The sequence below is a fragment of the Saccoglossus kowalevskii genome, chromosome 17, assembly GCF_978046115.1.
Source record: "Saccoglossus kowalevskii chromosome 17, keSacKowa6.1, whole genome shotgun sequence".
Lineage (NCBI taxonomy): Eukaryota > Metazoa > Hemichordata > Enteropneusta > Harrimaniidae > Saccoglossus > Saccoglossus kowalevskii.
In genome coordinates, this window is record NC_140657.1 from 28,433,779 (window position 1) to 28,447,190 (window position 13,412).

At 37.0% G+C, this 13,412-nt stretch overlaps 2 non-coding genes and 1 pseudogene across 3 annotated transcripts; all 3 read right to left on the reverse strand.

Moving 5' to 3' along the window:
• Nucleotides 1–1,935: 1,935 nt before the first annotated feature.
• Nucleotides 1,936–5,232, reverse strand: LOC100367538 (galactosylceramide sulfotransferase-like; annotated as a pseudogene). The gene is made up of 2 exons (XR_014926837.1): nucleotides 5,050–5,232; nucleotides 1,936–3,305 (listed from the first exon to the last, which is right to left on the reverse strand). The product of XR_014926837.1 is annotated as a galactosylceramide sulfotransferase-like (transcript).
• A 7,029-nt stretch (nucleotides 5,233–12,261) lies between these two features.
• Nucleotides 12,262–12,333, reverse strand: TRNAD-GUC (transfer RNA aspartic acid (anticodon GUC)). Its single transcript has one exon. It is a non-coding gene; the product is annotated as a tRNA-Asp (tRNA).
• A 622-nt stretch (nucleotides 12,334–12,955) lies between these two features.
• Nucleotides 12,956–13,027, reverse strand: TRNAD-GUC (transfer RNA aspartic acid (anticodon GUC)). The gene has a single exon. It is a non-coding gene; the product is annotated as a tRNA-Asp (tRNA).
• Nucleotides 13,028–13,412: the final 385 nt, after the last annotated feature.

A 13,412-nucleotide genomic window follows, 5' to 3' on the forward strand; every position in this document is an offset into this window, starting at 1 on the left:
GTTTGATAAGTTATGCTGTGCAAATATTCATATTTCATGGGCGGATTTAAAAGGGGCCGAGGTGGCCGCGGCACCCCTATTTTTAACAACCAACCTTCGCCAACTTATCCCCCCCTCCCATTCCAGAATCCTAGATCCGCCCTGTTTGTCAGTACTAGTATATAACGGGTGCATTATGCTATTATGATTGGCGACATGGTTGAGCCGCTATTTTGGATTTCCTCAGTAGTTTTTTACTGATTCCACATATATTTTCAAATTCGGCACGTTGAATATTTATATTGATCCCTTCAGACAGCTGAACAAAAATTCAGGGGAGTCACGTGATTTGACTGCCATATTGAATTTTCAAAAATAAGTATATATGGTCTCTGCCATTTACTAGAACCTCGACCCTCAAACAGAACGTTACCTGCCATTAGCCTCGTAGTCGTACTTTAAATATCAGTAAATCTCATTAGTGCATATTAGTGTTGATTTATGTGACAGATTTGGAACGGATATCCCTAAACATGTCATACACATATATGCCACAATGCATTGTGCACATTTTTTTTAACGCACGCAACACTTAAGGTGGCGCTGCACCATGATTTATAGGAATTTTAAACAATAAACTACACTACTAACAAATACGTTAATTTTGTCATGTTATATACCATATAAAAGTTTTTTTTTTCAGCTTTTCAACAGTTGATGCATTTTTTGTGGTTGTGGTTGAAAATGCCCGTTTTTGGTTAAATTTTGTTTAAAAATATTTAACTTCTGAACGCATAGGTTTATCGAATGGCAGTTTTTACTTGTTTAAAACTTATGTTCACTGGGATTATAGAACAAAAGTTTGTAGTTTTTCGCAATGCCTTCTTGACCCGTAATTAACGCTATTGCCGATTGACAATGCGGTTACTTTTTTCTCCTCCAAACAATAAATCCACACGACGCACTTTGAATGTGCCAGACCGGAACAACTGTTCCTGAAAATTTCAAAGGAAATGACAAAATATTCTGGGAGCTAAAGAGTTTTGAAGGACCTGGTTGAAGTCGAAAATGGAGTTGAGATAATTTTGTTTAAATTTACGCGAAAACACAAATGTTGCTCCGCGTACCTTTTGGACACTGCCGAAACACCACGAAAAGTTCGAGTACCACAACTGGAACAACACTGTTTTTAAAAAAACAAATTAAATCGGTGCAAATCTATTTGTGTGATCGTTTTTGTTCTACAAAACGCGGAGTTGGCGAAACTGTTTGTCCCGCCATGTTTATAAAGTCAACAGTGGGTGGAGCTTGTACGCACATGTATGCAAATTACCAATCCGCTGATTGTTTATAAATTTATAAATCGTCAGGGGCCCCGGGTAAAATCCGACTCGCAAATGTCATAATAAAAATAAAATAACGTTAATAGAGTATGTCAAAGTATATTATGCATCACAATAGTATTGTCTTCGTAATTTCTGGGAAAAATGTTTTTATTGTTACTCTTCTGATAGCTGACAGAAATTCTTGTTCGGCCGCCTCCTCGCTATTTGAAGCCAAAATGGCGGTGTGGTTTTTGTATGGGTGAGCAGAAGCTGGTGGCGGAAGTCCAACGAAACTTGACAATTTGATGAGCGCCTGTCTATACTTGAGAAAACTCCCCCAGCCTTGTCGCGTCTTTTCATGCAGGGTCAAAGTTTCTTTCCCACAGAGCGCACAGGTTTCACTACGCCTGGCATTGTTGTATATAATAAATAAATTGCGGGATATAAAATAGCTGATGTGTTGCGTAGGAACGGCGTTTGTGAAATCATGGATGTAGCTCCATGGTGAAAGACGTACACAGGAAACCAAACTGGTCTTCCGGAAACATGGTTTGCATACTACTATTAAAGGGCGGCAGTCGTCGTGCCGCGTCCTGTTCGATATATGAGACTCATAGCGACGTATACAATGCGTGTAAAATACATTGTTTATTTACATGAAATTCGACCACCGCGCTTTAAGCTCCAGCGATCAATTAACATTAATTAAGCAAGGTTATGCAAATTAAACACTTACAGTTAAACTAAGACCATGGCACATGTGTTTGTTTTTAATAATTTAAACCTAGTTTATAAGGTGTTCTACTCACATTAGAATTTTGAATTTTCACTCAAGAACAAGGACGTTTTCTGCTACTGGTATATAAAAAGTTAAAAAAGTGAAATCCCACCTCTAAATGCATTTTTCCCGGCAGCGCCACCATAAGATAAATGTTCGCAATATTGCAAAAGTACAAAGTTTGAATTTCTCTAACTCTCGTCAAATACACGGCCTTTAACTTTTTGCTTTAAAGGTATTTTTTCTGCTTGTGAATCATAGAGTTGTATTGATTGATTCTATAATAAGACAATTCACAGTATTTTGAAGCGCTCTCCTTTAACGTGAGTCCTGTCTCCCTTTGGTCTCTTTGAGATAACTGGGGGCTGATGCATTCGTCGTAAAATTCTGCCTGGCGATTTCTGAATTCTAACAGATCGCTTTGAAATTCTGGCCCATATTCTGCAATTTTCCGCCAAAACGTTCTATTAAAGTGATTGTACATTGCCACGTCAACGCTGTTCCATTTCCGTATACTCTCTGTCAAAGACTGATTGAGGGCGTACTTATGACTTTTGCTTCGGATTCCTTTTGGAATGTACAGGATATCATGCCATTTCCAGCAAAGTAATTTTTTGAGTAGTAACAACGATTCATCGTAATAATCTGTCAACATGACAAGGTCAAATTCTTTCCCCAAGCGAGCAATTTTCCATTGAATGACTTTGTCAGGTTTCGTGTGAATATTATGCGGCAACCCGAGATCGAATGCCATACCATTTCGAAGTTGGTACTTCCCTTTAAAAAAGGCGCTCCTATAAGAATAGTATTGATCTGGTGACTTCATGAATACAGCAAGAGGGTTTTAAGTACCCTCCAAACCAAAATGCTTCGCTATCTCAAAATAGCCAAAAGCCGACTCAAATTGTGCAGCCGGTTCCCGCAGTATAGTTATATACCTTGCCCCAGGCACTACTTTGTCCAGTTCCTTGTGGTTGTAACGCAAGTGGAATGCAATGAGATTGAACTCTTTGGTGCCGCGTGAGTATCCTTCCACTTGGTCAGCGGTGAACAGTTTCTTGATTGAAAATTTTTTCTTATGATGCAGCGGGAGGGCGACTGATAATTCCCGGATATAGCCATATCGCAATATGATGGTGGATGTAGTTGTACTGGCAGTCTTATGGGTTTTAATAAATACTATTTGATGCTCAGGCTTGTATTTCGGAATACTCACGTTGTACCTGTATAATAGTCAAACAAAATATTCAGTATGGAACGTTTCATGCTTAGTAACAACTCTCGGATTAACTGTTAAAATATACAAATATTTGTTTTTTTAAACATTTTTTTCTTTAAACAAGGTTATTAACCTTTCAGTCACTTTTATATCTGGTTGCTCAAGACCCATGTGAATCTGTTGAACTGATACCGGTCCGGTAATCACTGTCTACTCAAGTCTCGCAACATCGATTTAAAATACATGCTTGTCCATGAGAATTACCTCATTGGCGCCTGACTCTCGTATTTGAGAAGCACATTGATAGGATGAATTTTGAAAAAAATTATAAAATAGAGCAATTGTGGTAACATATATTTATCTTAACTAAACTATTTCAACTATTCTACCACTGGAAAGCTATATATTTATATACAATTAAACAAAAAGCTTTCCAGTAATGTTAAGAATAGTTTAGCTACATACAGTAGTGTTTTACGTTTTTGTATTTTTTTTCTTATTATTGTTCTTAATTTCTTTTTATGTTAAATTGTCATTGTATTTGTACTTTATATGTAAATTTACTCAGGCCTAAAGTTGTTGCATAGTTCCATGGTTGTTGTAATTGTAATTTTGTAAAATTGTAAAAAAAAATTATTGGTTGCAGTTTAATAAAATAAAATAAAATAAAATAAAATAAAATAAAATAAAATAAAATAAAATAAAATAAAATAAAATAAAATAAAATAAAATAAAATAAAATAAAATAAAATAAAATAAAAATAAAATAAAATAAAATAAAATAAAATAAAATAAAATAAAATAAAATAAAATAAAATAAAATAAAATAAATCGAGTAATTCTGCCAATAAAAGCAGAATGATGTTCAAACATCTATCTAGCAATTTGAAATTGTGAGATTATTGTGCATGACCGAAATAAACCGACCGCAATGCAATCTCTATGTTTACCCACCGTCATATATTCCACAGGAGATTATTTTTCTGGAAACTAAAATATTCGCAGCATTATCATGACTATTTAAAGAAAAAGGTCGTCGTTTTTTTTATTTTGTTATGGTTGAAAATTATACCTTATAAGTATTTATTTTGTTTTGTTTATTTCAAGACAGAAGTAAAACCCATTTATAGGTTTATTTAATGGCATTAAGCTACCCATTACGATAAGGATTCGGTGATATGTTAGTTTAGCAGTATTTTTTATTAGACATTATTAGGAAGATGTATTTACCCTACATGGATATTAAGTCGAGTTTCAAAGACTATAATTAGCATCACACGAATATGAATGTTTGTGATAGGTGTAAAACCCATTTATATGCTCAGAATTGGGTAAACCCATAAGCTACCCATTGCGATAAAGGATTCGGTGATATGTTACGTGCACGGAGGCCAGGAACATCAGTTTAGCAGTATATTTATTAGACATTATTAAGAAGATGTATTCATCATGCATGGGTTTCAAGTCGAGTTTCTAGCATTACACAAATATGACTGTTCGTGTGCTATACATTTCATTGCCCATAATCGCTATTATATTCAATCGTTTCAATCTAATGTCCACAATCACTATTACCCCATCGCATCAATAGAATCTTCCCAATCACTCATATTTGGAAAATTTTCGAGTGATTATTTAATACATAAGTTTTGTCGAAGAGGAGCGACAACATGTAGCAATGTCATACCGTAAAACGAGTCAACATAATCCCACCCCGTCTGACATGCACAGAATTGTAATCAACGTACCGGAACGCATAGAGGTGCTCTCGGAAACTCGTGACATTGATTTTCACATTTGCGAGGCTTTTAAAATGCATGACGAAATTCAGTGCCAATGTCAATCCCAGAAGAATGATACATGATCCTAGAAACTTGGTTATTTCCATTGTCGGCATTGTTTTTGTTAATACGTGTATTCAGTGCTCTGGATAAACTACCCGCAGTATTACAGTCCGTTGTAGAGGGACTCTGGCAGTATTAATAACTCGTTGTCTGATAAGTCACTTTTGCAATATACATGTATATGCAAATAAGTTGCTGCACGTGCGGCCGCGGTGGTGTTCTCACTAGACGAAATTTATTTGAGAACGTTGTGTGTGAACAGAATACGCCGTTGTGGCGTCGGCGTTTTTGACACCGTCCTAAAAGGAGTGGACCAGATCCTAAACGCCGTTGTCACACCGGCTCTTGCACAATGGAATGTGCCGTGTGAACACAATACGACGACCAACGGCCTTCTATCGCCGACTTATTTTGACATTACTTGCTTGACATCACACAAGATTGCATCAGAGGTCACAAGTCAAATGTCGAACTGGTCAGACAAAGAAAAGATTACTAATATCTGTTGGAGAGAATCCTATTTCTTCACACCAGTTATTTACGCGTTGTCGAGTCCAAATCGCTCGGGTCGCTGGGTCTATTGTTGCTTTATTCATACACGCGAATTGCGTGAACATGAACCGATCGTTTCTCGTTCTTGTTCGACCTAACACGGTTACGGAAATAAAAAAAATATGCGATAAGATAACTGAAATAACCCGCTCATGCTCTACAAAATGCATGTAAGCAGACCAAATATACAATAACAGGCAGTTCCAATGAAATTAAGAACGGTTAAAAAGGGTTTGAAAAATTGATTTGGCGAAGAGACTGCTAGAAAGTTGTACCGACAGTTCAATGTGTTCAAACATTGTAGCGTGGACTAAAACCGCATTTAACGGCACGCTGAATATTGCAACATGAAAAATTTACCAAAAAACTGAAACAAGGACAGACAAGAACAATTAAGCAGGCATTTTATGAAACTGGCGGAAAATGTTGAATACATTTTCAACGATTTCTACGGCGTCTACAAAAAAAGTGTTACGACTTTAAACAAAATGGCTGATACAGTGACGCGAAAGAAAAACGATAACATTTACTCTAATAAGCCCCCAAATCGCACACAACCTTCATAAATACGCACAGTAGTATACTAAAAATTCATTTGGTAGTATTTTTTATAATATAATGTATTTTAAAATAGTGACTTAGGGGTTAGAATTGTTGTCACTTTTTCTTCCGGGACCCAAGCTTACTTTCATGACAACAGTGAAAACGATAAATGACGATTCTCGATTCTGAATGTTATCACAGTCACAAAGAGTACTCATCCGAAATGTACGTGTAGTTCTTCGTAGAGCTTGTGCACTAAACGTGGATATTCTATCGAAAACGAGCTTAAAATTTCAAATTCGCGGAACATCAAGTGATCGACACAAAAATGAAACAAAATGGTGGGCCTTGAAATCTCAAGCAATAGAGGGCGTACACAGCGCGACACGCATCCTTGAGGAATTTGGCAGATTCACACCTTTTAACAATAGCGTTTCCTAACTATCTTTTTTAGTAACCACAACAAGTTGGCGACTTCTTGCTCTTCGAAATCTCGATTAATCGATCGTCGTTGCCCTTTTCTCGAGCGTAAAAACACATGGAGAAACAGGAACAAAGCAAATGCATTTGCCATGTTGTTTATTGACCTTTCTGTGATATGATTCGTTGTGGGCCCAAATCACCGTTGTTTTTTACTAAGTGAGAACGCGAGCAGGCAATTCAGCAGATTAGCTAATATTTGCACAGCAAAAACAGTGTCAACACCGGCGTTTTTTACAGTGTGAGAACGTAGCAAGGGTGCCCGGCTCCCGTTTACTCCCGTTTACTCGCATCAACCATGGTTCCATGCATCAATTATGGATCAACTAGGCAAACTGCAAGTGGGAAAAATGTATCGGCGATTCTTCGCGATCTGCAACACGGCACTGCGTTTTGTTTATGACCAGTTGTCACGTGAAACGTCATGTAAAGACGAACTGAAGGAGTCACCGGAATTAATGCAAGTCGCGTCCAGGTCAAACCTCATACTTTGGATTTCCATTGGAAGACGATTATGGCAAATTCTGTGTTTATTAACACAAATGGCGGAAATGCGCAGCGCGACGACGACCTCCCTTTAAAAAGTAAACCGCGCGATTCGGACAATGGCGTTTGAGCGATTAAAAAAATGCGAAAGGCCGTTGTGTAGCAAAATATTACTACAATACCCCGCAAAACACAACACATACGACCAACAGTCCGTTATGTCCTAACAACAACGCAAACAACAGCAGCATCGTAGGCAGCTCAGCTCCCTTTTCAAGAGAAACAATGCTCAAAACTTAGTTTGCGAAGTTTACAACATAATGAAATACTACGATTGCGATACTACAAAACAAGTGCGTTTATGTCAAGGCGATTTAAATCTATGCCGAAAATGTGAAGCGAAACGCTTTCCTCGAACAAGTGAAAGGCTTGGCGGACGGCGGACGGAACATCACCCCAAGGTATTGAAACCAGACTCGATGTATTGTGTCGTAAGGTGGACCAGTTATCAGCCGTGGTAACTACTTTTTCTGATTTGCCAAAGGTCCGTAGACTATATGAATACATTTTTTGAGAGCTATAGGAAACAAATGAAAGACTTACAACAGGAAAATACAAAATTGCGTGAGAAAGTGACGAGTACAGAAGATAAGCTGAACAAAGCAGAAGAAGACATCGAAACAATACAGCAGTATACAAAGCATAACAACCTGGAAATACAGGGAATATCTGAAATATAAGGTTAAAATACTGACGAAATATTAATTAAAGAAAGCCGATCTAGCAGGAATTCAAATATCGGAATGTGACATTGATATCAGTCACCGGCTGCCATTGAAACCAGGGCAGCGCTCACCTGGGACTATCGCCGGCTTTACAAGAAAAAGTATTAGAAATTAATTATATAAAGCAAAGAAGAACTTGTATAATAAATCTACATCAGACATAAAAAATGGAGGATTACAACGAACAAACCAACGGATTTATATAAACGAGCAGCTTACCGAAAATAACAAGAAACGTTTTCATGAAACAAACAACAAACGCAAAGCCGCGAAATGGAAATTTAGTTGGCCTCATAATGGGAAGATATTTGCCAGAAAAGACGAAGTATCTCTAATTGTAAAAGTCCATTCAGCAAATGACCAAATCAACTAACTTGTAAATGTTCAACACTAACTATGAACTCCGATGATACAACTATAAAATATAACTGCCAGTCTTATAGTGTGGAGCAATTTAATACATGTATAGATACTGCTATTATATCAAACCCTAAACATCATCCATTTTCCAGTTTTCATCTAAACATTAAATCAATTAGTAAACATTTTGATGACCTTGTTAGTGTTCTAAGCGTAATAGAAACCAAACTATCCATTATTGCATTGACATAAACTTGGTTACGTAATGAGACTGATTGCTCGCTATTCAAAATTCCATCCTACAATTTTATCACCTCCAACCGTATACATTCCCAAGGTCTTGCACTGTATATTCATGACTCATTGTCCTTTTCTCGTGTTAATGATATTGAAATCAGTCATTGTGAACACGATCATAGAAAACAAAAGTTTGTATTTGTAGTTATATATAGGAAGCCAAATACTCTCCTTCACGAATTCCTAGATACTTTCGAAAAGTGTCGAGATCATATGTCTTCCAAAGACAAAAAAATTATTATATTTGGTGATTACAATATTGATTTCACGAATCCCAACTCCTGTGATAGTTATGTTGTCTTACTGAATAGTTATATCTTTGTTCAAACAATTGATACCCTAACTAAGAGTAACACAGAATACAAACACCATTATTGATCGCGTAATTTCAAATATTCCAGATTATTTCATCGAGTGTGGTAGTATTGAAACCGATATCAGTGACCATTATACAACCTTTGCTATAATTAAAAACCTTGACCATGTCCTAAACCATAATACATTATTTCACAAATATGACTTTTCACGCTACAGTAAAAGCGATTTCATTTCCGATTTGAACAATATTTCCTGGCAACCCATATATAACTGTAATAATATTAATTATGCATATTCGACCTTTTGCGACTTGTTCTTAGGTACTATTAAAAAACACGCCCTATTAATTCAAGTCAGTACAAAGAAGATACGTAAACCTTCATTATCAAAGGGGCTAATTATTTCAACTAAATCAAAATTTATATTATATTGTTAAATGAAAAGACTGCCAAATAATGACGAAATTCGAAATAAATATAAAACATACCGTAATATCTTGACAAAATTGCTAAAGTCAGCCAAAAAAAAAAATACTACCACACACGATTTGTGTCTGCCAGTGAAAATATGAACAAAACATGGATGACAATTAATGAATTATTAAATAAAAAGACTAGCGTGACATCACCTAAAAATAGTATGGCCAACGACGATAAAAACAGACTATTATCAAAAAGCTTTGATATTGCAAATGAATTTAACAATTTCTTTACTAATATAGGACCCGATCTTGCAGCGAAAATAACCACGCCCACTAAGTTTAATGACAGGCGGAGATACTCACCACTATACTATCGTGGATTTACCTGAACATGCTTTCAACACTCACGATCTTCAGTGATCTAATGCTCAATTTCTCTATCTATAACGGCCTTCATTGCAACATGTGGAGATAATCACAACGTAACGATCGATTAATTGCGTAATGTTCAGGGATTTCAAAGTCACCAATTCATTGTGTTGAAGAATTCTGTATTTGTGAGGAATTCATTACCGATTTCTGGTCGTTTTATTAGGTATGAATGAAACAATTCGGACGTCAACTGTATATAACAAATCATTTACTTGAACCCGGTCTTCCGCGTGACAGGCGGAGATACTCACCACTATACTATCTAGGAATTACGTGAATATGCTTTCAACACTCACGATTTTCAGTGATCTAATGCTCAATTTCCCTATATATAGCGGCCTTTATTGCAACATGTGAAGATAATCACAACGTAACGATCGATTAATTGCGTAATGTTCAGGGATTTCAAAGTCCCCAATTCATAGAGTTGAAGAATTCTGAGGTGAGGTACACTCATGATTTTCAGTGATCCAATGCTCAATTTCTCTATATATAGCGGCCTTCATTGCAACATGTGAAGATATTCAAAACGTAACGATCGGTTAATTGCGTAATGTTCAGGGATTTCATAGTCCCCCAATTCATAGAGTTGAAGAATTCTGTGTTTGTGGGGAATTCATTACCGATTTCAGGTCATTTTATGAGGTATGAATAAAACAATTCGGACGGTCAACTGTATATAACAAATCATTTACTTAAAAATACCTCCCCGACGGGGAATTGAACCCCGGTCTTCCGCGTGACAGGCGGAGATACTCACCACTATACTACCGATGATTTACATGAATGTGCTTTCAACACTCATGATTTTCAGTGATCTGATGCTCAATTTCTCTATTTGTAATGGCCTACATTGCAACATGTGAAGATATTCAAAACGTAACGATCGGTTAATTGCGTAATATTCAGCGATTTCATAATCCCCAATTCATAGAGTTGAAGAATTCTGTGTTTGTGGGGAATTCATTACCGATTTCAGGTCATTTTATGAGGTATGAATCAAACAATTCGGACGGTCAACTGTATATAACAAATCATTTGCTCAAAAATACCTCCCAGACGGGGAATTGAACCCCGGTCTTCCGCGTGACAGGCGGAGATACTCACCACTATACTATCGAGGATTTACATGAACATGCTTTCAACACTCACGATTGTCAGTGATCTAATGCTCAATTTCTCTATATATAGCGGCCTTTATTGCAACATGTGGAGATAATCACAACGTAACGATCGATTAATTGCGTAATGTTCAGGGATTTCAAAGTCCCTAATTCATAGAGTTGAAGAATTCTGTGTTTGTGGGGGAATTCATTACCGATTTCAGGTCATTTTATGAGGTATGAATCAAACAATTCGGACGGTCAACTGTATATAACAAATCATTTACTCAAAAATACCTCCCCGACGGTGAATTGAAACCCGGTCTTCCGCGTGACAGGCGGAGATACTCACCACTATACTATCGAGGATTTACATGAATATGCTTTCAACACTCATGATTTTCAGTGATCTGATGCTCAATTTCTCTATTTGTAATGGCCTACATTGCAACATGTGAAGATATTCAAAACGTAACGAACGGTTAATTGCGTAATGTTCAGCGATTTCATAATCCCCAATTCATAGTGTTGAAGAATTCTGTGTTTGTGGGGAATTCATTACCGATTTCAGGTCATTTTATGAGGTATGAATCAAACAATTCGGACGGTCAACTGTATATAACAAATCATTTACTCAAAAATACCTCCCCGACGGTGAATTGAAACCCGGTCTTCCGCGTGACAGGCGGAGATACTCACCACTATACTATCGAGGATTTACATGAATATGCTTTCAACACTCATGATTTTCAGTGATCTGATGCTCAATTTCTCTATTTGTAATGGCCTACATTGCAACATGTGAAGATATTCAAAACGTAACGATCGGTTAATTGCGTAATGTTCAGCGATTTCATAATCCCCAATTCATAGTGTTGAAGAATTCTGTGTTTGTGGGGAATTCATTACCGATTTCAGGTCATTTTATGAGGTATGAATCAAACAATTCGGACGGTCAACTGTATATAACAAATCATTTACTCAAAAATACCTCCCCGACGGTGAATTGAAACCCGGTCTTCCGCGTGACAGGCGGAAATACTCACCACTATACTAACGAGGATTTACATGAATATGCTTTCAACACTCATGATTTTCAGTGATCTGATGCTCAATTTCTCTATTTGTAAGGGCCTACATTGCAACATGTGAATATATTCAAAACGTAACGATCGGTTAATTGCGTAATGTTCAGCGATTTCACAATCCCCCAATTCATAGAGTTGAAGAATTCTGCGTTTGTGGGGAATTCATTACCGATTTCAGGTCATTTTATGAGGTATGAATCAAACAATTCCGACGTTCAACTGTATATAACAAATCATTTACTCAGAAAAACCTCCCCGACGGGGAATTGAACCCCGGTCTTCCGCGTGACAGGCGGAGATACTCACCACTATACTATCGAGGATTTACATGAATATGCTTTCAACACTCACGATTGTCAGTGATCTAATGCTCAATTTCTCTATATATAGCGGCCTTTATTGCAACATGTGGAGATAATCACAACGTAACGATCGATTAATTGCGTAATGTTCAGGGATTTCAAAGTCCCTTATTCATAGAGTTGAAGAATTCTGTGTTTGTGGGGAATTCATTACCGATTTCAGGTCATTTTATGAGGTATGAATCAAACAATTCGGACGGTCAACTGTATATAACAAATCATTTACTCAAAAATACCTCCCCGACGGTGAATTGAAACCCGGTCTTCCGCGTGACAGGCGGAGATACTCACCACTATACTATCGAGGATTTACATGAATATGCTTTCAACACTCATGATTTTCAGTGATCTGATGCTCAATTTCTCTATTTGTAATGGCCTACATTGCAACATGTGAAGATATTCAAAACGTAACGATCGGTTAATTGCGTAATGTTCAGCGATTTCATAATCCCCAATTCATAGTGTTGAAGAATTCTGTGTTTGTCAGGAATTCATTACCGATTTCAGGTCATTTTATGAGGTATGAATCAAACAATTCGGACGGTCAACTGTATATAACAAATCATTTGCTCAAAAATACCTCCCCGACGGGGAATTGAACCCCGGTCTTCCGCGTGACAGGCGGAGATACTCACCACTATACTATCGAGGATTTACATGAACATGCTTTCAACACTCACGATTGTCAGTGATCTAATGCTCAATTTCTCTATATATAGCGGCCTTTATTGCAACATGTGGAGATAATCACAACGTAACGATCGATTAATTGCGTAATGTTCAGGGATTTCAAAGTCCCTAATTCATCGAGTTGAAGAATTCTGTGTTTGTGGGGAATTCATTACCGATTTCAGGTCATTTTATGAGGTATGAATCAAACAATTCGGACGGTCAACTGTATATAACAAATCATTTACTCAAAAATACCTCCCCGACGGTGAATTGAAAATCGGTCTTCCGCGTGACAGGCGGAGATACTCACCACTATACTATCGAGGATTTACATGAATATGCTTTCAACACTCATGATTTTCAGT